We start from the raw sequence: 21,961 nt of genomic DNA, 5'->3' as shown, positions 1-21,961 counted from the left end.
CTGTCGTAACCAATTTTGCTGAATGTTTTCACTATCTAGAAGTAAAACCTAGGGCTTCATTCAAGTGTTTACTCTTTCTCTACCGCTTTTCTTCCAAATACACACACAATGCAATTGCGGTACTAGCAGCTGCAGCGCGTAAGTTACCGTCTGCCATCTTGAAATTTGACGAAAAATATGACAGTGTAATCCACTTTTTAGCGCCACGTCCAAGATCTTCGACGAATATTTGATATTCCTTTGTCAAAGAAATACGATGGTCTAATACTGGACTTAGCAGCGTCTTGCACGCCAGCAGCAAGTATAGAATAATGCGAAACACAAAGAACAAAAACACATTTATAATTAGTCTAAAATGTGAATTCATCATTGGATGTTGCTGCAAGATGACAGCTCGTGAGAGACGCAGCTCGTGTTTTCATTGTTCCTCAGATTAAAATTTAGTAGCCTTACATATCCCATACGATAGTAGTACTGCAGAGTGTTCGTAGTTTCTCAAATCAACATAGGCATGCTTGCAGTGAAACCTCTAACATGAATTAAGCGGTAAGCAGTGTTGGTGATAAACCGACTAGTGAAGTATGTTTCGGTGTGTCCTGTCAGGTGTCAACAACAATGTCTTGACACGGTTGTCGAAAGAAAAACGGTAAGATGTGTAATATTTAAATCATTGTTGCAAAGCATGCTATTGCCGTCTACGTCAAACTCTCATGGACGCGTTTTTCATCACAAGACGCGCAAGTTTTTAGTTGAAAACCATGCATTCTTTACTTGTATCTCTGGATGAGTGTAAAAACGAAATCTGAAGCAGTTTCTCTTAAATTTTAGGGAAAATTTGTAAGAAGATTCCACACAATAGTAAAATTCAAAACGATGGTTAGGTGGCAGCGTTGTAAGGAACTACTTGTTTCGTTCGTACTGTGTGATGTTTGGAATGATTGACAGTTAATGGAATAAGTGGGGACTAGGCGAAGGGGCTTCAAAATTTTATTTCGAATGCTAAAAAGTACCAAGATTCAATTTGACATGCCACAGCATCTGTTAAATAAGAATTGCCCATGCTCTTTCAGAAGCAGCACGAACTATGAAACACGAGAAGGCTACCGAAACAGAAGTATAGTAGATGCATTACGACTATCTGCTTTTCAGCATGGCAAAAGTTGTCTTCTGATCACCAGATTCGCCTTTTTCTACTGCAGCTGTAGAAATAGATTTTCCAGCATACAAGTATCTTGTTCGACATCCTGCAAGGTAAAACTTTGGACTTACGAAGCTGTATGACTGAAACAGAAAACTGCATTAAGCCTAGTGAGACTGTGTAAAACGCGAAGTGGAAGGTTAGAAACTTATAAATTCTGCAGGAGTATGTATTCAGAAATGAAGGCTAGTATTAGAGGTAATTGACACAGTAGTAGTAAACACGGAAACTAGATTACAGGACAACCGTGAAACAATTTCCCTATACGTAATGTAAAAAACTACTTAAAATATATCCTTTGACAATGAAAAACTGAAGACAACAGTTTCTGTACAGCAGTTAGGATAAACGTCTGGAGCTTCAGGACCTCCTTCAATCCATTATAAACAATTAATTAAAGAAGCCGTTCTCTGGATGAGTGAAATGACTGTCGTTGGTTCTTACAATTCCACGAACCACCGTGTCTTGAAGAAATAAATAAATAAGCGTGAACGCTGAAACGCGTTAAAGCATACGTTCACAACACATTGGCAAGTGACATTGTCCAGCTTGACTGTGTTGGCTGTAGAGAAGGGAACTTGGAAATAAATTCGGCAGGATTTCATATCTCTCGTCACCGGTTTAAGCCCAGGAAAAAGGGCTGGATGACAGAACAACTTTATAAAAAGGTTAAACTCTGCATTCCTAAGTATTACATCTTGATGAATGTGTACGTGTTCAATATTTCTTGCGTTTATTTATAAAAAAATTTGTAGTTTGTCTTAGTGGAAATGACTTATTTTTAGTGTTTAAGAATAGTTCAGATGCGTTCGAATTAGTGATTCTCAACCTAATCTACCAAAAATGTCACGTTTCGCCATTGGAATTACAACGTTTGTCAACGTCTTTTATTTTGCTTAACCGTGCTGTATTTCCTCGGTCAAGTGTAAATCGCTTTGCAGAGAAATGAATCATTTAGTCAATAATTGTGTGCATACAACAGCACTGAATTTGAAGTCCGGTTAAATCCTCCCAGTGGCTAGAAATCGCAATGTAGCGAGACGCTTCTCCTCGCAGCTTACAACCTACGATGTATTTATTTTTCGTTAAGAACGGTTTGATATTCAGCAGTTCTCAGATATTACGAAAATCATAAGCTACCGTCTAAGTAACAAAGTAAGTCAACTACTTTCCTTCTGTTAGCCACTTCTTTGCCAGCATTTATCTTGGCTTGTCTGGCCTTGTTACTCTTCAGACAGCCAAGACAGACTCCCATTTCTGTTCTTGTGTAAAACCAACAGGAATCGCGTACACACTTATCATATCAACAAATCACAACACGGGGCACTGTGATCGCGTACTGCAGTCGGTTACGAAACTGGTTCGTTGGTCTACCGACACAACAGTACGTGAGGACCTAGGTCTCACCTTAACACAGAGTGAGGTGGTGCAGTGGCTAGCACACTGGACTCGCATTCGGGAGGACGACGGTTCAATCCCGTGTCCGGCCATCCTGATTTAGGTTTTCCGTGATTTCCCTAAATCGCTCCAGGCAAATGCCGGGATTGTTTCTTCGAAAGGGCCCGGCCGACTTCCTTTCCTAATCCGTTGAGACCGATGACCTCGCTGTGTGGTCTGGTCCCCGAAAACAACCCAACCGACCTCGCCTTAACAGAACGACTCACAGTGCAGCCCAGTGTTTCCGTTCGCGCCATATTTACACGTCTTTCGCCGTAGTTGCCACACCAAGCATAAAAACCAAAGCCGCAAGGCAACCGGAGACCCCTGCGGGTCCGGGGATTAGAATAGGCCCGAGGTATTCCTGCCTGTCGTGAGACTCCTTTTAGTTGCCTCTTACGTTTCACCCTATATTTGACGATTCCCTGTAGGGTTTGGCCTCCATTTTTGAAAACTTTCCCGAAGAGCGAGCCAATTTGGGAAAGACGCCTTACATGGTGCATAGTGTCAATGTCCTGAGACACCTCGCATCGTTCATTGATGTAGATCGGCACATCAGTTCATTCTCCAATTGTTGGGTGAGGTCACCCACCTGGGTAGGTATTTTTCCATAATCTGTGCAGTATGTTTTCTCCATTGACGATGCTAATAGACTTCTTTGCTTGGTTGCACCTGATATCCACCACAGTAGCCAGTCTGTTGTGGTGAGGCCACCATGTACCCTGTTGGTTTAGCACCCTGACCACACAGGGTTTGCCGGCTGCAGTGGTCTCGCGGTTCTAGGCACTCAGTCCGGAACCCTGGGACTGCTACGGTCGCAGGTTCGAATCCTGCCTCGGGCATGGATGTGTGTGATATCCTTAGGTTAGTTAGGTTTAAGTAGTTCTAAGTTCTAGGGGACTGATGACCTTAGAAGTTAAGTCCCATAGTGCTCCGAGCCATTTGAACCACACAGGGTTCGGCCTGCTGATGCCTGCGCCGTTAACTCTCCATGTATGCCATGGGGTAGATGCCCATCCCTCTGAGGCGTTGGAACTCTCGGCAATGGCCATCTTGCCAGGCGGCTTTTGCTGAGGCTGGGTGGCGCCCGTGGGGAGGGCCATTGTTGGGAGTGGGCAGATGACATGTGATAAAGCGTAGTCCATCATCTCTTGATGGTGGTGAAACACCACCAGTCTCTAAGTGTTCACGAGCTGAATTCAATGCAAAGAAGTATGAACACCAAATCGGTCCTTCCCTGACCATACCATAGGAGGAGTGTCATAAGGATGGTAGCGAATCTTACTCGCCCCAGTACCTTGTATGTTCGAGAGCTGATGGGGAATCTTTCGTGACGATGAAGCCTCAATTTTTTGTTGAGCATTTGGAGAACAAGTTTGGGGAGGTGGAGGACTGGTCCATAGGTTTACACTTCGTCTTGCGTGTCCACTGGGGTCCAAGGGATAATCAGGTTGCCACCAGTGCCTTCATCTTGACCTTTTAGGGTGATACATTGCCCGAGGACGTCAAGGAGATAGTTTACCACTGTGATGTAAAGCCCTGTATCGCTCCCCCGCTGGAGTGCTTTAAGTGCTGTAACTTTGCCCATATGTCTACCCACGGTACTTCCAGCATCATTGCAGATGCGAATCACATCCCAATACTACATGTGCCCCGCCTCCCATTTGTGTCAACTGCAGAGAGCACCATTTGCCTTGCACACCTGACAGCAGGATTCTCCAGAAAGAAAGGAAAATCATGGAGTGGAAGACCCTGGACCAACTCACCTACACTGACTCTAAGAGAAAATTTGAACACTTGCAGTGGCATAAGACGATGACATACACACAGGATGCAACAACAGTTCTGGCACCATCAGCTCCACCAACCCATGGCACATCTCGGAGCTGGAAGACTATACCTGCCCCCTTGATGGTCAGGTGCATTTCCCTACCTGTTGCTCCTGCACCTCCCACTTTGGGAGTAAGACCCACCAACCATAGGGGACATCCATCCCCACTTCTAAACTGGAGGAGTGCAAGTCTTCTTTGCTTCTCCCACTAGGAAAGGGTCTCTTGGGTCGCTCCCTTCCCAGGTTTCTTCTAGTTGGAAAGAAGACACCTGCCAGTGGCTGAAGAGCCCAAGAGCAGCTGGTGGTAGAGCTCCATGCTCATCCTGAGTCCCAGAGGCTGAGCCAGTGAAGTCCTCCCAGCCAGAGAAACCCAAGAAGCAGCGAGAGAAATCAAAAAAGAAAACCCCTAAGACCAAGGAAATTGCTACATAAAAGCTCTGCAGCTGAGGATGTGGCGGAGATTTTGGCATCCTGAGGACCTAGATCTCGCCAGACCATCGGACACAATGGGTACAGACTGCTCAGGCAATAAATCGGTGGCAGCAGGTGACTGAGGCGTAACCTCCCGCATTGAACGTTCCATACCCTCCCATTCTCAAGATGTCAGCCTGCAGTGGAAGTGAGGCGTTTTTTTCCACTGCCAGGCTGAGCTACAGCAACTGTTCAACTTTACACCTGCTGTCTCGTTTGCTGTCCAGGAAACCTGGTTCCCAGTAATGCGGCCCCTGACCTGGGTGGCTATAAGGGATATTACAGGAACTGTACCAACTATAATCAAGAGTCAGGTGGAATTTGCATTTATATCCTAAATGGTCAGTAGTGAACACGTACCACTTAAAACCCCTCTTGAAGTTGTGGCTGTCAGAATGACGTGGGAAATAACTGTCTGCAATGTATATCTTCCTCCAGATGGTGCAGTACCCCTGAATGTATTAGCTGCACTGATTGATAAACTCCGTAAACCTTTACTACTTATGGGAGATTTTAATTCCCATAACTCTGTGTGAACTGGTACCATGATTACTTACTGAGGCAGAGATAAAGAAACTTTACTTTCGCAATTCAACCTGTGCCTCTTAAATACTGGGGTCGCCACACATTTCAATGTGGCTCATGGTAGTTACTCGGCCATTGATTTATCAAATTGCAGCCCAGGACTTCCCCCATCTATCCACTGGAGTGCACATTACGACCTGTGTGGTAGTGACCCTTCCCCATTTTCCTGTAACTGCCCCAGCATCAGGCACCTGGATGCCTGCCCAGATGGGCTTTGAACAAGTGGGACTGGGGAACTTTCACCTCTGCTGTCACTGCTGAATCTCCCCCACACGGTAACATAGATGTGATAGTTGAGCAGGTGATTAGCACAATGGTTCCTGCAGTAGAAAACGCTGTGTGTCCCTATTTAGGGTGCCTGAGGCATAAGGCAGTCCCTCGGTGATCTCCAGAAGTCGCTGAAGCCATTAAGGAGCATCGGTGAGCTTTACTGCAGCATAAGGCTGGACCACATCATAGCCTCTAAATAGCTTCATGCCTGTGTTCACTACTTTATCAAACAATGAAAGGAGTGTTGGGAGTTACACATCTCCACCATTGGGTTCCACACTTCACCTTCCGAAGTCTGGCCAAAGATCAAACGTCTTTTCAGGTACCAGGCCCTAACGACTGTCCCTCGTGTTAACATAAATAGCGAGTTATGTACCGACGCAAACGCCACTGCGGAACATTTTCCTCAGAGATTACCCCCCAAGCCTTCCCCCAGTGGGTCTGGAGTAAGAAGAGGCCCGAGGTATTCCTGCCTGTCGTAAGAGGCGACTAAAAGGAGTTTCAACCATTTCGGCCTTCCATGTGATGGTCCCCCTTGGGGTTTGACCTCCATTTTTCGAAATTCTGCAAAAGTACGAGCCTTTTGGGGAAGGACGCCTTAGGTGGTGTACCACTGGTCCTCAGTGCACTAAGACCTTGGCACTCAGTATTGTACTGGCGTTGTAACCATACCCATTATTCCTCAAATTGGGCCTAAACGCCTGATGGGTTGTACAAGTTACGCCCATAGTGCGTCCCCATCTGCACCTACGATCATGATGGACTTTCCATAGCACCAGAAATCCAGCACGGTAGCCAGCCCATTGTGGTGGGGTCGTCATGTACCCTCTAGGTTGTAGCTCCCTGACAACACAGGGATCGTACTGCCGATACCTGAGCTGCACCCTCCCCATGTCGGCCAAGGAGTAGATGCCCGTCTCCTTGGGGCATCAAGACTCCCGGCAACGGTCATCCTGCCAGGTGGCCCTTGCTGAGGCTGGGTGGCGCCTGTGGGGAGAGCCCCTGGTCGGAGTGGGTGGTATCGGGGTGGACGTTTCGCAGATGAAACGTCAACACGTATCAGGTCGCTCTGCGGCCGAGTCTTTAAAAAGGAAAGGTACTGTTTCTAGTTCTGGTTCTCCTGCCCTTTCCCCCTTGGCCACTCCCTGGGAGGAGGGACAGGCCCGCCGGCTTGGAGCGAAGTACTTCCCCCGCTATTTGGTCTGTTCTCGAACCAATGGGGAGACGTTCGCCACCTCCAAGCCCATGTTCTTTGTTCAGCACATTGAGGACATCTTCAGGGAAATCTAGGCTCTTAGTAAAATGCATTCGGGGTCCGTTCTTATAAAGACCACCTCCGCCACACGGTCGGCGGCGCTCCAGGCGTGCGACCGCCTAGGGGACATCCCAGTGTCCATTGTCCTTCATCTGGCACTAAATAGGACGCAGGGGGTTATTTTTCATCGGGACCTCCTGCTGCAATCTGATGAGGAGCTCAGGGCCAACCTGGAGCGCCGAGGCGTGCATTTCGTCCGGCGAGTCCAGCGTGGCCCCAAAGACCGTCGCATCGACACCGGGGCCTTCATCCTCGCCTTTGAGGGGGACGTTCTCCTGGAGAAGGTAAAGGTGATGTGCTACCGGTGCGACGTGCGACCTTACGTCCTGCCTCCTATGTGCTGTTTTCGGTGTTTGCGCTTTGGGCACATGTCGTCTCAGTGTGAGGCTGAGCCCCTTTGTGGCGACTGTGGATGTCCTCTTCGTGAGGAACATACATGCACCCCACCACCTCAGTGCGTTAATTGTCCTGGCATCCACTTGCCCAGATCCTCAGACTGCCCCGCATATCAGAAGGAGAAGAAGATACAAGAACTCAAAACTTTGGATCGGCTCTCTTATTCTGAGGCCAGGAAGAAGTATGACCGCCTCCATCCGATGCCATTGACCACTTCGTTTGCCTCAGTTGTGTCCACTCCTTCCTCACCCCTATCCTGTCCCCCCTCAGCCTCCTCCCCCCATCCGGGGTCTCTGCATCTGCCTCCCAAATCCTCCTCCCCCGTGGCCCCCACCCCCTCTGCCCCAGGGGCCACCCTCCTCCTCCTCCTCCTCCTCCTCCTCCTCCTCCTCCTCCTCCTCCTCCTCCTCCTCCTCCCCCCTGCCGCCTGAGAAGCGATCATCTTCTCAGGCGTCCATTGGGAAAACGTTCCGGACGCCAGCTTCCGAGGTCCGGCGTTCCAAAACGGACCCCGCGCGTGAGGACCTTCTTCGGGTCCAGCCCACCATCCCTGTGCCTCCTCGGCCTTCCAAGAAGAAGTCTCTATCCCCCTCTCCACCCCGGCGCGTTTCGTCTGACGCTCCATCCGTGAGTTGCTGCTCCCGGCCGTCCTCAGTTTCGCCGGGACGCTCTGCTGCCAGGTGCTCAGCTGGCCTCTCGTCGGCAAATGATGCTGCCCCTCCTACACAACCAGGGACAGCAGCCGCAGCTGGCGACGACTCGATGGAACAGGATCCGCCTCCCGCTGGTTGTAGCGTTGTTCCCTCGAAACCTGGCCCTCCGCGGACGTTGAGGTGACCAGCTCGTCCCCCGTCTCGTTCCTCCTCTTTTTTGACTAGTGATGACCTTGTTACATTGGAACATAAGAGGTATTCGATCTAATCGGGAGGAATTACAACTGCTCCTCCGCCTTCACTGTCCGCTCGTCCTTGGTCTCCAGGAAACCAAGTTGCGCCCGACCGACCATATTGCCTTTACCCACTATACCTCGGAGCAGTATGACCTCACCCCTGTGGACGGTATCCGAGCTCATGGTGGGGTCATGTTGCTCGTTCGGGACGATGTCTATTACCACCCCATCACATTGACCACCCCACTCCAAGCAATAGCTGTCCGTATTATTCTTTCTGCTTTTACTTTTTCAGTTTGTACCATCTGCACTCCATCGTCATCTGCTGTTAGTCGGGCTGACATGATGCACCTGATCGTTCAGCTTCCCCCGCCGTTTTTATTGTTTGGCGACTTCAATGCCCATCATCCCCTTTGGGGCAATCCTGCATCCTGTCAAAGAGGCTCACTCTTGGCGTATGTCTTCAACCATTTCAATCTTGTCTGCCTCAATACTGGCGCCCCGACTTTCCTCTCAGACTCTACTCATACCTACTCCCACTTGGACCTACCGATCTGTTCTACCACTCTTGCCCATCGGTTCGAGTGGTATGTCCTTTCTGACACCTATTTGAGCGACCACTTTCCCTGTGTCGTTCGTCTCCTACACCACACCCCATCGAGCTGGAACATACCGAAAGCTGACTGGGTACTTTACTCCTCCCTGGTGACCTTTCCGGACCACGATTTTTTCAGTTGTGACAGTCAGGTCGAATACCTCACGGCTGTTATCATCAATGCTGCCGAACGTTCCATTACTCGTACTAACTCTTCTTCATGTCGCGTCTCCATCCTCTGGTGGAACGAGGCTTGTAGAGACGCTATCCATGCTCGACGACGTGCTTTACGCACCTTTCGCCGCCATCCTACGTTGGCGAATTGTATTGGATACAAACGACTCCGAGCGCAGTGCTGTAGAGTCATCAAAGACAGCAAAAAAGCTTGTTGGGCCTCTTTCACCAGCTCCTTTAATAGTTTTACTCCCTCTTCTGTCGTCTGGGGTGGCCTGCGCCGGCTGTCGGGCATTAAGGCCCACTCCTTGGTACCTGGCCTGACCTCGGGTAATTAGGTCCTCATTGATCCTGTGGTTGTCTCCAACGCCTTCTGCCGGTTTTTCGCGTAGGTTTCAAGCTCCACCCATTACCACCCTGCCTTCTTTCCCAGGAAAGAGGCAGAAGAGACTCGGCGACCTTCCTTCCACTCGGAAATATATAATGCCCCCTTTACTATGCGGGAACTCGAGCGTGCGCTTGCACTGTCCCGGTGTTCTGCTCTGGGGCCAGATGACATACACGTTCAGATGCTGGCACACCTTTCTCCGGCGGGCGAAAGCTTCCTTCTTCGTACCTACAATCGCGTCTGGACCGAAGGTCAGGTCCCCATGCGTTGGCGTGATGCCGTCGTTGTTCCTATACCCAAACCCGGGAAGGATAGACACCTTCCTTCTAGTTACCACCCCATTTCTGTTACAAGTTTGTCTGTAAGGTGATGGAGCGCATGGTTCATGCTCGGTTAGTTCGGATTCTTGAATCTCGACGGCTACTTACCAATGTCCAATGCGGCTTTCGTCGCCGCCGCTCCGCTGTTGACCACCTTGTGACCTTGTCGACATTCATCATGAACAACTTTTTGCGAAGGCGCGAAACGGTAGCTGTGTTCTTCGAATTGGAAAAGGCTTATGATGCCTGTTGGAGAGGAGGTATCCTCCGCACTATGCACAGGTGGGGCCTACGCGGTCGCCTGCCCCTTTTTATTGATTCCTCTTTAACGGATCGAAAGTTTAGGGTACGTGCGGGTTCCGTATTGTCCAACGTCTTCCTCCAGGAGAACGGAGTGCCTCAGGGCTTCGTCTTGAGCGTACCCCTTTTTGCCATCGCGATCAATCCAATTATGGATTGCAAACCACCTAATGTCTCAGGCTCTCTCTTTGTCGATGACTTCGCGATCTACTGCAGTGCCCAGAGACCCCCCAGGGGATCCACAACTCTTTTGTGGATACGTGCGTAGCGAGCACGGGGCCCCGAGCTAATGTGGCCTTCCTTCCTTTCCGGGCTGCATACCTTCCCTTTCCGCATCCTTCCCCATCCCCTGTCTTCACCCCCCCCTCACCTCTTGCTCTTTCCTTCACTTTCTCCCCCTCTGGGAGTATGGTTTGCGCCTACGTCCGGAGACGGACGCTTGTAAATGTACCGCATTCTTCTTCTTCTTCCTTGCTTGTATGTCTTCTTCCTTCCTTTGTCCATCTCCTTTCCTTACCTCTTCTCTTTACCCTTTTCTCCGCTGCGGCGTTTGAGACCCCCTCTTCTTTCCTTTCCCTTTCTCTTTCTTCCTCCCTGTGCGTGTCTGAAGGCCGACCCACGCACTTCCATGCGTAGCCGGTGACGGGGTAACGCGTAATTCCCCGCCCCGGGTAGACAGGTAGGACACGTACGTACCCCCTGGTAAAGGCCAGGCCCAGGGAGGGGTGATTACCCGAGCTGATACCTTCCGAAAGTGCCGATTGGTCCCTCCGTCCGTATGTCGGGAGGTGTGACCTGAGGTGTGAACAATCACCTAAGGCGGGTGTGCCCTCGGTGAGGGCCCCCACAAGGGAGGAGCGCGCCATCGGAGACGCCGGTAATCATGGGGGATTCTTCCGCAATGGTTTCCTCACCTTCCACTATGTCTGCTCACAAACGTAAGTTCACTGAGTCTCAGCCACAGACGGTTCTTCCATCGTTGCCACAGTTCCTTGTTGTTTCTCGGTCTGACGAAGGTCACGACTTTTCCACGGTCAACCCTTTCATTATTCAGAAAGGTGTCGACGCAATTGCGGGTCCTGTAAAGTCTTGTTCCAGATTACGGAATGGTACCCTGTTGTTAGAAACACACAGTGCCCTCCAGGCTCAAAAATTGCTGCGTACTTCTCTGCTCCACACCTTCCCTGTCCGGGTGGAACCGCACCGTACCTTAAATTCCTCGCGTGGAGTCGTTTATACACGCTCCCTCGATGGATTGTCTGACGAAGAAATTCAGCACTACCTGTCTGACCAGGGCGTCACCGCTGTTCATCGGGTTATGAAAAGGGTTGACTCGAACATCATTCCAACCCGCACTGTCTTCTTGACATTTGACAAAGTTCAACTCCCATCAAAAATCAAAGCAGGCTATGAGATAATTTCCGTTCGCCCTTATGTTCCAAACCCTACGCGTTGCTATCGATGTCAGCGGTTTAATCACACCAGCCAGTCCTGTTCCAATCCGGCCAAATGTGTTACGTGTGGCAGGGATGCCCATGAGGGTGCTTGTCCACCTCCATCCCCTCGCTGCATCAACTGTATGGGTGACCACGCTGCTTCCTCTCGAGATTGCCCTGTTTTTAAGGACGAAAAGCTGATCCAGGAAATAAGAGTGAAGGAAAAGGTGTCGACCTTTGCTGCTCGAAAGTTACTCGCCAGTCGACAGCCCACCGTGCCTCAGAAAGGAAAATACAGCGCTGTCCTTGCTTCTTCTCGGCCAACAAAGGAGGCGGCCACGCAGACTTGCGACCTCACATTTAGTACCACGGTCGTCAGATCGGCCAGCGCAAAGATCGCCCGTTCAACTTCACCTCTTTCGCCTGCCCACTCTATGGCTCACCCTTCGTCGGGTTCTGCTAAATCTCGAGCCCAAAAGTCAGACGCCAAGTCTTCGAAAAAAGAGCATTCTCGTAAAGAGTTTTTACGTACTGCAACTTCACAACCATCGGTTCCTCCTTCATCTAAACATACCTCCAAGAAGGCTACGAAGAAACACAGTTCCTCTCCTTCTCCGCCAAGGCGTGTCCCATCTACAGCACCACCTGGCGGAAATCGCCCTCGGCCATCTTCTGTGTCGCCGAGGCGCACTGTTGGTGGCCGGTCAACTGGCCGATCGTTGGTGGCAGGAGCTGCTCCTGACCAACCTATGGATCAGGATCTTCTGCCTTCGACTGAATGCCATTCCATGCTGTCGGTCGCAAGCTCTGAGCAGTCGTTGAGTTGACAGCACCCTTGGTGCCGTTCCTCCATTTTCTGTTCACCCTATGTCCATTATCCACTGGAATATCCGCGGCATTCGCGCCAATCGGGAGGAATTGTCGATCCTCTTACGATCCTACTCGCCGGTCATCTTCTGTCTTCAGGAAACAAAGCTGCGTCCCCATGACCGCTTTGTTCTCCCTCATTTTCAGTCCGTCCGATATGACCTCCCCTCAGTTCAAGGCACTCCAGCCCATGGAGGACTCATGATTCTGCTCCATGATACTCTCCATTATCACCCAATCCCCTTAAACACTTCCTTCCAAGCTGTCGCCGTCCGTCTTTCCCTTTCTGGATACACGTTCTCTCTTTGTACGGTATACATTCCATCGTCTACACCAATGGCACGAGCTGATCTCCTTCATCTTCTTGATCAGCTTCCACCCCCCTATTTGCTGGTTGGGGACTTCAATGCCCACCACCCGCTTTGGGGATCTCCACATCCTTGTCCACGTGGCTCACTATTGCTAGACGTCTTCCAACAAGCGGATCTAGTCTGCCTCAACACTGGGGTCCCTACATTTTTGTCTGCCTCCACGGCAAATTTATCCCATTTGGACCTTGCGGTCGGTACTGTTCCGCTAGCTCGGCGCTTCGCATGGTTCGCCCTTGATGATACACACTCGAGTGACCACTTTCCATGTGTTCTTCGACTGCAGCCTCAACTGCCATATATGCGCTCGCGACGCTGGAAGTTTGCCCAAGCCGATTGGACACTTTTTTCGTCTCTAGCGACATTCGATGACCGTCGCTTTCCCAGCGTCGACGATGAGGTCACACATTTTACCGACGTTATTCTCACAGCTGCGGAACGTTCAATACCACGCACCTCCGAATTTCCCCGGCGCCCTCCAGTTCCTTGGTGGAACGAGGCCTGCCGTGACGCAATACGTGAGCGGCGACGTGCTCTTCGCATTTTCCGTCACCATCCAACTTTGGCCAACTGTATCCGATATAAGCAGCTCCGTGCGCGATGCCGTCGCGTCATCCGCGATAGCAAGAAGGCAAGCTGGAAATTCTTTACTAGCTCATTTAACAACTTCACTCCCTCCTCGGAAGTTTGGAGTCGGCTTCGACGGTTCTCAGGCGCGCCTAGTTTCTCCCCGGTCTCTGGGCTCACTGTCGCGCATGATACCTTAGTGGACCCCGTCGCAATTTCTAACTCATTGGGTCAGCACTTTGCTGAGATTTCGAGCTCTTCAAATTACCCGCCAGCGTTTCTCCCGAAGAAACGTGCAGCAGAAGTGCGGCATCTTGCTTTCTCCTCTCAAAATCGCGAAAGCTACAATACTGTTTTCTCCATGCGCGAACTCCAACATGCACTCTCTACTTCTCGCTCCTCCGCTCCAGGACCGGATGGTATCCATGTCCAAATGTTGCTGCATTTATCAACCCATAGCCTGCGTCACCTCCTTCGCCTTTATAATCGAATTTGGACCGACAGTACCTTTCCCAGGCGATGGCGGGAAGCTATTGTCGTTCCCGTTCCGAAACCTGGAAAGGACAAACATCTCCCCTCTAGCTATCGCCCCATTTCTCTCACGAGTAGTGTCTGTAAGGTTTTGGAGCGTATGGTGAATTACCGTTTAGCTTGGTGGCTGGAGTCCCGCAGTCTTTTAACACCAGCCCAATGCGGATTCCGAAAGCATCGTTCTGCTGTTGACCATCTTGTTGCTCTCTCCACTTATATCATGAACAATTTTCTCCGGAAACGCCAAACGGTAGCAATATTTTTTGATCTGGAGAGAGCGTACGATACCTGTTGGACGACAGGCATCCTCCGCACACTGTTCTCTTGGGGCTTTCGAGGCCGGCTGCCCCTTTTTCTTCGCGAATTTATGGCAGAGCGCACATTTAGGGTGTGGGTGAACACTACTCTCTCCCGTACTTTCTCCCAAGAAAACGGGGTACCCCAGGGCTCCGTGCTGAGTGTTGTACTGTTTGCCATCGCCATTAATCCAATTATGGATTGTCTCCTTCCTGATGTCTCGGGCTCCCTCTTTGTGGACGATTTTGCGATCTACTACAGTTCTCAAAGGACCAGCCTTCTTGAAAGACGTCTTCAAGGATGTCTCGATCGCCTCTACTCGTGGAGCATCGAAACCGGCTTCCGTTTCTCACCCAGTAAGACCGTTTGTGTTAATTTTTGGCGACGTAAGGAGTTTCTTCCGCCCTCCTTACATCTAGGTCCTGTCAACCTTCCGTTTTCCGACGTCGCTAAATTCTTGGGTCTTATGTTTGACAGAAAACTGTGCTGGTCCTCCCACATTTCCTATCTTTCGGCTCGCTGTCTGCGTTCCCTTAACACCCTCCGTGTCCTGAATGGTACCTCTTGGGGAGCGGACCGGGTGGTCCTTCTCCGCCTCTATCGCGCCTTAGTGCGCTCGAAATTGGATTATGGAAGCATAGTCTACTCCTCTGCTCGGCCGTCTATTCTTCGGCGTCTCGACTCTATCCACCACCGTGGATTACGTTTAGTGTCTGGAGCTTTTTACACCAGCCCTGTGGAAAGCCTTTATGCTGAGACTGCTGAACCTCCGCTGTCCAATCGGCGGGCAGTCCTTCTGAGTCGTTATGCTAGCCATCTGTCTTCCATGCCTGCTAATCCAGCCCATAACCTTTTTTTCGACGCCTCCTTTGATGTCGGGTATGCAGGCCGCTCCTCCTCCCTACTACCCCCGGGAGTCCGCTTCCGTCAACTGCTCCATTCTCTTTCCTTCCTCTTTCCTAAAACCTTCTTGACAACTTGGGGTACAGCACCGCCTTGGCACCGTCCCCGGATCGACTTGCTCAGAGACCTATGTCAATTTCCCAAAGATGGTACCCCTACACTTGTTTACCGTCGCACATTTGCTGCTCTATGTGCACAAATGACGGAAGCCACATTTATTTACACCGATGGCTCGAAAACATCGTTAGGTGTAGGGAGTGCCTATATTGTTGGCGACACCCCAAATCGCTTTCGGCTTCCCGACCAGTGTTCGGTTTATACTGCAGAGCTTTACGCTGTTCTCCAGGCTGTCCACTACATCCGCCGCCATCAGCGGATACAGTACGTAATCTGCTCAGATTCTCTCAGCTCTCTCCTAAGTCTCCAAGCTCTTTACCCTGTGCACCCTCTGGTCCACCGGATTCAGGACTGTCTGCGCTTGCTCCACCTGGGGGGCGTCTCAGTGGCGTTCCTCTGGCTCCCGGGACACGCTGGTATCTGTGGAAATGAGGCGGCCGATATAGCGGCCAAGGCTGCAGTCTCTCTTCCTCGGCCAGCTCTTCAGTCTCTTCCGTTTACCGATCTACGGAGCGGTTTATGTCGCCAAGTTACTCATTTATGGCATGCGCATTGGTCAACACTTCCCCACAATAAATTGCGGGAAGTGAAAGCCGTTCCTTGCGCTTGGACCTCTTCCTCCCGAACGCGTCGTCGGGAGGAGGTAATTTTAGCTCGACACCGGATAGGGCACTGTCTTTTTAGTCATCGACATCTTTTAAGCGGTGATCCTCCCCCACTGTCCCCACTGCTCTCAGCTGTGGACGGTCAGACACCTTTTAATTGAATGCCCCTATTTTAATCCGTTACGCTCCCGTCTACAGCTATCGCCTGATCTATCGTCGATTTTAGCAGATGACACGCGCTCAGCTGACCGCGTTCTACAGTTTATTAGTGACAGTGAAATGACGTCAGTCATTTGAAGCTTTTTTTTTGTGGACAACCAACCCCTTTCTATAGTGGACTTTTAAGCATTCCTTCTGCCTTTAGTTTCTCCAATTTTCTGACTATGTTTCCATTGCTGCTGATTTTAAATTTCGTTTTTTTCCTGTTTTCTACGTCACGGGCTGGGCGCTAATGACCATAGAAGTTTTGCGCCCTAAAACCACAAACAAGAAAAAAAAAAACGTGCCCAGAGAACATGCCTCCTGGAGCGCTGCCTTCAGCGTTGTCTAGACAGCCTCTACTCATGGAGCATGGCAAATGGCTTCTGGTTCTCTGAAGAGAAGACAGTTTGCATCAACTTTTGGCGATATAAAGCGTTCCTTCCGCCATCCTTACATCTTGGTCCCGTTGTCCTCCCATTCGTGGAAACATCTAAGTTTCTAGGGCTCGCGTTGGACAGGAAACTGTGTTGGTCTCTGCATGTCTCTTATTTGGCGGCCCGCTGTACACGTTCCCTTAATGTCATCAGAGTTCTTAGTGGTTCATCTTGGGGAGTGGATCGCACTGTCCTGCTTCGCTTGTATCAGTCCATAGTCTGATCGAAGCTGGATTATGGGAGCTTCGTCTACTCGTATGCTCGGCCATCCCTCTTACGCCGTCTCAACTCCATCCACCATCAGGGGTTACGTTTTGCGACCGGAGCCTTATACACTAGTCCCGTCGAGTCTTTATGCTGAAGCTGCCGAATTACCATTGACCTACCGGCGCGACATACTGCTTTGTCGGTATGCCTGCCGGCTGTTGTCTATGCCTGACCACCCCTCTTACCAGTCCTTCACCGATTCTTTCGACTGTCGGTACGGGTTGTATGTGTCTGCCCTGCTGCCCCCCAGAGTCCGCTTCCGTCGCCTGCTTCGACAATTGGATTTTGCCCTCCCTACCACCTTCAGAGAGGGTGAGAGCCCGACACCACCTTGGCTCCAGGTTCCGGTTCATATTTATCTCGACCTCATCTCACTCCAGAAAGAGGGTACTCCGGCTGCAGTGTATTGCTCACGGTTTGTCGAACTTCGTGCTCGACTTGCCGGTCACACCTTTATTTTCACCGATGGTTCCAAAACTGACGATGGTGTCGGCTGTGCGTTTGTCGTCGGGGCCGCCACCCTTAAATACCGGCTCCTCGACCAATGTACCAGCTTTACGGCCGAGCTTTTTGCTCTATCAGGCTGTTAAGTATGCCCGCCGCCACCGCCATTCATCGTATGTACTCTGCTCTGACTCACTCAGTGCTCTTCAGAGCCTTGGAGCTCCCTATCCGGTCCATCCCTTGATTCAACAGATACAGCAGTCCCTCCATTCTCTCGCTGATAATGGTTCCCCTGTCAGCTTTCTGTGGGTTTCCAGACATGTAGGAGTGCCTGGGAATGAGGCTGCGGGTGCTGCAGCCAAGGCTGCAGTCCTCGTGCCTCGGCCAGCCTCCCATTGTGTCCCGTCATCTGACGTCGTGGGGATGTTTGTAAGAGGCTTGTGTCGTTGTGGTGGGATGCTTCGTCATCCCTCCAAGGAAACAAGCTCTGGGCAGCAAAACCGATCCCAACTGCTTGGACAACCTCCTCCCGACCATCTCGGCGAGAGGAGGTCCTTCTGACCAGGTTGCGGATTGGGCATTGCCGGTTTAGCCACCGCTACCTGCTCTCCGGTGACCCAGCCCCGCAGTGCCCTTGTGGTCAGGCATTAACAGTGCGCCATGTTTTATTGTCGTGTCCCCGCTTTAGTCAGTCTCGTGTTGTCCTGTCCCTGCCATCTACTTTACCGGATATTTTAGCTGATGACGCTCGAGCAGCTGTTCATGTTCTGCGTTTTATAACTTTGACGGGCTTGTCCAAAGACATCTAACCTTTTTACTTATTTTATCTGCATATTTGTCAGGTCTTTCTGGTGTCCCCCCCTCCCCTTGAGTTTTACTAGATTCCATGTGCTCTAACAGTGACTGGGCGCTAATGACCTCAGTAGTTGAGCGCCCTTAAACCCCACCAAAAAAAAAAAAAAAACCCAAGCCTTTCAAGTGGCTAGAAGGGAATGTCCTTATATTCATTACACATTGCAGTGAATCCTATAATGCCCCATCTACAGGATGGGAGCTTCTCAGTGCCGTTGTACATTGCCCCGACAGCTCCTTGGCCTGATCACATACACAGCCAGATGATTAAACATCTTTCATCTGACTACGAGCGACATCTTCTCGTGATCTTCGACCGGTTTTTGAATTCTTCCCGTGCTGTAATTGACATCAGGTCTAACAGAGGCTGAAATACAATCTTACCTCTCTGATCAGGGTGCCATTGCCGTTCATTGTGTAATGAAAAAGGTAGATTCCTGCTTAGTGCCCACCTGCACTCTTTGTTACCTTTGGTAGTGGTGCTTCTGTAAAAGCTCAAAGTAGGTTACGAAATTATAACCGTCCAGCCATACATTTTGAACCTAATGCACTGCACCCAGTGCAATTATTTTAACCACACTAGAACGTCTTTTGTCAAATGTCACCAGTGGTAGGGATGAGCACGGGGGCGATTTTCCACCTCCTCTCCCTCGGCAGCTGCTGAGGTGACACCCCTACATCTTCTCATCATGACTATTCACCAGTGGAATGATCACAGCCTTTGGTCACACAAGGGATTTACAGCTGCTTCTAGCGCTGCAGCGGCCCTCTGTACTCTGCCTTTAGGAAACTAAATTGCGCCCTTGCAACTGCTTCGAGGATTCACATTACTTACTGATTCGTTTTGACCTTCCACCTGAGGTTGGCATTCCAACTCGTGGGGGCGTCATGCTGCTCATATGGGATGACCTTCATAGTCAACCCATCTCCCTGACTATCTGTCATGCTGTTGCAGTTCACCTCCTTCCCTGCCTGTCTTCTTCCCTGTGTACCATTTGTCGCTCTGTCATTCGCTGTCACCAGGGCCCCCAGGGGCTCAGCATTCTTTTGCTGAGTACGGGCTTGGCGACCCCGGGGTCCTAAGCTGGGGACTGGTCGGCGCCGCCAGTCTCCTGTCACCGTAACCCCCGGACATGCTTCAGCGACCACCGTATGGCGCGGCGGTGGAATGTTGTGTGCTGCGGGGAATGGTAATCTTGGCTTGACCGCCTGGATTGCGAGGAAGGCCGACCTCTCTAAAAACCCCTCAATCTTCCGGTGTGCTCTGCGCCTATGAGATGCATGGCTGTTGAGGTGGAACAGTCGCAAGCGGGCAACCTCTGAAGCACCTGCCGCACCCCAGTTGTATTAGGCTTACTCAGGCATGTGGGGCCCTGTCTGAGCGGACCTTTAGTTCCCTAGCTGCTCGTGGGACCGCAATGGACCCTTCGACCTCTACATTTCCCCCTGCCAGTGGCTTGGGTGGGCCACTGGTAGGAAAACACACCCCATCGAAGAAGCGACTTCGTGCTGCGAGTCCTCCAGCGCCTAGTGTTGATAGAGATTTGTCAGACTGTCGTAACAGAGCACATGCTGATAATCAGAATGTGTTTTTGATTATTAAACGGAAGGAGGGTAGCTTTGAGAGGGTTTCTCCCTTTTACATCCACAAGGGTCTTGAGGGAATTGCAGGAACACTTAAATCTGTGAAGCGACTTCGCAATGGGACTCTGTTAGTTGAGACATCTAGTTCCCGTCAAGTCGCTTCTCTTCGGAAAGCAACCTGTCTCGGTGAGTACGCTATCGAGATCGAGCTTCACTTCACTCTGAACTACAGTAAGGGTGTTGTGACATGTAGGGACCTGGTGGATATCCCCACAGACGAGTTAAAATCTGAATGGGCTGATGAAGGTATTGTTGACGTGCAGCATATTATGAAACGAGTCGATGGGGACCTAGTCAAATCCGACTCGTTTATTCTCACGTTCAGTTGCCCACGACTCCCAGAGCATGTTATAGCGGGGTTCTTACGTTTGCCAGTAAGGCCATATTTCCCCAACCCAATGCGCTGCTTTAAATGTCAGCGCTTTGGGCATACTACGTTGGGGTGCAATGGGATAGCCACTTGTGGTAAATGTGGTCAGCCTGCCCATGAAGGAGCTGATTGTTCATCGCCTGTGACGTGCGTGAATTGCTCTGGGATTCACCCAGTCTAGAGCCGGGTCTGCCCCATCTATCTCGACGAACGGAAGATACAGGAGATTAAAACATCTAAGCGCATCCCCTATGGTGAGGCCAAGAAGCTCTTTAAGACCATGCAACCTCCTGTGTTTACTACATCTTTCGCTTCCGTTCTGAAAAAAACGGTACAAATGGCCACTGTTGCTACGCAAACGGAGGTTGCTAGTGTGAGAACTAATACCTGCGTGTGCCAGTGCACTTGTGCTGCTGCGGTTGTTTTGCAACCTGCGGCTCTCCCCGCAACGTCGGACAAGGCTGTGGTTGCTGACATTGGGGTACTTCCTCCCTCTCCCCATATGGGGCCTTCTGCCCAGGCGAGTAATGCTCCACTTGTTAACAAGGCTCTGCCTTCTAAGCCCCCCAAGACGAAGACGCCGAAGCTGAAGGTTTTGCCACCTGCGGAGACTGGTCAGGGGCGGTCCGATGACGAGGCCATCGTACTGTCCGACATCTCCCGTGGGTCGTCATCGGAGCTGATGGACATTGACGTCGACCGGGGGCGATCTTCTCGCCCCAGGAATAAATCTCCGGCCAGTACGGGCTCTCCTCCAAAGCACAGAGGCAGGGTGAGAGTTCAGCCCCCCTAATCACTGGGTCCCATATTACAGTGGAACCTGAATGGGTTCAGGACGCATGTGGCCGAATTACAGCTCCTTGTACGAGAGTGCCCTTTGTGCTTATGTCTCCAAGAGACACATTTTCGGGCCACTGATGCTCCTTCTTTACGGGGATATACCGTCTATCGGAAAGATGATCTGACGGGGGAAAGGGCGAAGGGTGGTGTTGCGGTTTTTGTCCGTGACATGCACCCCTCCTCTGAGCTCCCTCTCGTTACAGACTTGCAAGCAGTTGCAGTTGACCTTCTTGTGGGTCGGAGGCTCACGGTCTGTTCACTTTACTTACCACCTCAGGATGCGATAGATTCTGAGGCTCTCACAGACCTTATTAGCCAACTCCCCCGCCCATTTCTTCTTCTGGGGGACTTCACTGCTCATAATGTCTTATGGGGCTCTTCGACTCCTTGCCCCAGGGGCCTCATGATGTCTGAAGAACTGTGCATCCTCAACTCTGGTGCTCCCACTCATTTCTGTACTGCTTCTGGGTCATCAGCTATTGACCTTTCCTTTTGCTCTCCAGCACTCGCAGATTCTGCTCTGTGGGAGGTTGCTGCTGACCTCCATTCTAGTGACCACTTTCCCCTTTGGATTCGCCTCCTGGATGAGGCTATGGCATTTCCGGTACCGCCCCGGTGGCACCTCTGCAGGGCTGACTGGACACTTTTCAGCCAACTGGCTGTTTTGGAACAACGTGCCAGCGTCCACGAATGGGTAGACCATGTTACAGCCGTGATCTCCCATGCTGCTGAATTGTCAATCCCACGGTCATCCGGTCATCCCAAGAGGCGTCCTGTCCCTTGGTGGACCACTGAGTGCCGCTCAGCTATCCGAGCCCGCCGTGCAGCTCTGCGCCGCTTCAGGAGCCGTCCCTCAGCTGACAATCTTGCGGCCTTTCGGGTGGCAAGGGCCAAGGCGCGGCGAGTGGTTAAAGAGAGCAAACGACGGTCCTGGCAATCGTTCTTGAACTCCATCTCCCGCTCCACTAGTTCTACGAAAGTATGGGAAGCCATCAGGAGAATTTCCGGGAAACTCGGCCAGCTACCTGTCACGGCATTGCTGCATCAGG

Source organism: Schistocerca americana, chromosome 10, assembly GCF_021461395.2.
Source record: "Schistocerca americana isolate TAMUIC-IGC-003095 chromosome 10, iqSchAmer2.1, whole genome shotgun sequence".
NCBI lineage: Eukaryota > Metazoa > Arthropoda > Insecta > Orthoptera > Acrididae > Schistocerca > Schistocerca americana.
The sequence above is the reverse complement of the archived record's forward strand: the minus strand, read 5'-3'. Positions refer to the sequence as shown.